The following is a 1,388-nucleotide window of genomic DNA, read 5'->3' on the forward strand; positions in this document are numbered from 1 at the left end:
ACTGCAGACATCACTAATCTACCACAGCACTCTTTCCTTACTGATCTCGGTTGCAGCCTCAATCTGGCAGTCCTCAGTTCCACACTTCTCAGTCCAGGCACTTAGGTCTTGAAATGAAAAAAATTGCCAAATCTACTCAGGAGTGAGCTCAAGGCTTTCCCCTCTACTCACTTCATCCTGATAAAGAAGCAGCTCGAATAAGATCAAGTACAAACTGAATTTGTCATGGACACAAAACTAGGCTTCCTTAGTGAGGGGTGATGTTTGATGTGGGAGGATGCAAGACGTTTTAACAGAACTGGATGGCAGCTCTTGTCCTCAGTATCTTCCCCATTCTGCTCTCTGCTGGAAGGAGGCAGACACATTGCCTTCCCTTGGAAGGCCAAGAGGGAACTTGTTTTTCATTATTTTCTTAAAATTTTGCCCCTGCTGTAAATGGATCCACTTTATCGTACTTTATATCCTTGGGCATAAAACAACCTGCAGTTAGAGGAGATAGGGGGTTCTTCTGGGCAGCTCAAGGAGGGCTTCCCAGGGGAAGAAAATTTTGAGCCTTTGTTCACTAGGTGGACAAATGAGAAAGGAAAAGTCTAGACAGGGAAGATGCATGTAAGGTTGCGTGCAAGAACAGGGTGGAAGCAAAGAGACATCATGGAGTGGTGGACCTGTAACCATACATGAGCCATGAAATATGTTGGGGAGGGTGTTAAGACACCGAGCAGCAAAAACAAAACTAGGAAGGTAGGTTGTAGTCAAACTATGAAAAACACGAAGGCTCTGATCGGGCTTGCAACAGGAGGTTGTGGTTTTACAAAGCTGAAGAACGGCAAAAGTGTGTTTTATTTTCTTACAATACAAATATCCGTCCATTTAAAAGCTTGCGATAAATACTAAGGGATTTGCAAGCAATGCTCATTTCTTTCTGCAACCACTCTATGAGGTAAGGAGTTCGCATCCCTATTTTACAGATGAGAAAACTGAGGCACAGAAAGGTTATCTGATCCAAGGTAACCCAGGTAGTAACTGTTTGAATCGGAATTTATAGCTGAGTCATCTAGCTCTATAAATTATTTGGGACAAGACCAATGTGGGTTTTTATTATTTTTACTACCCCTCTTTCCTGCTATGGGCAAAAAAATCTATCGTGGTATCTTGTAGATCTCAGGCACTCAATAACCTTTGTTGGTATCAGCCAGAGACCTCTCTGTCTTACCTTCACGTGTACAGTCATCCTCCCTGGTATTCCAAAAGAGCCTCAGGGCACCAATTTATCATGGGGATTGACAATTCTAGCAAAGTTTGCCTGAGTTCAGAGCATGCTAGTCACAGCATGAATCACTTGAACTGCAATCATCACAACAGCACCATGCGGTAGCCACTGTCCACAG

The sequence above is a fragment of the Mirounga leonina genome, unplaced genomic scaffold, assembly GCF_011800145.1.
Source record: "Mirounga leonina isolate KUSES-001 unplaced genomic scaffold, KU_Mleo_1.0 Mir_418, whole genome shotgun sequence".
NCBI lineage: Eukaryota > Metazoa > Chordata > Mammalia > Carnivora > Phocidae > Mirounga > Mirounga leonina.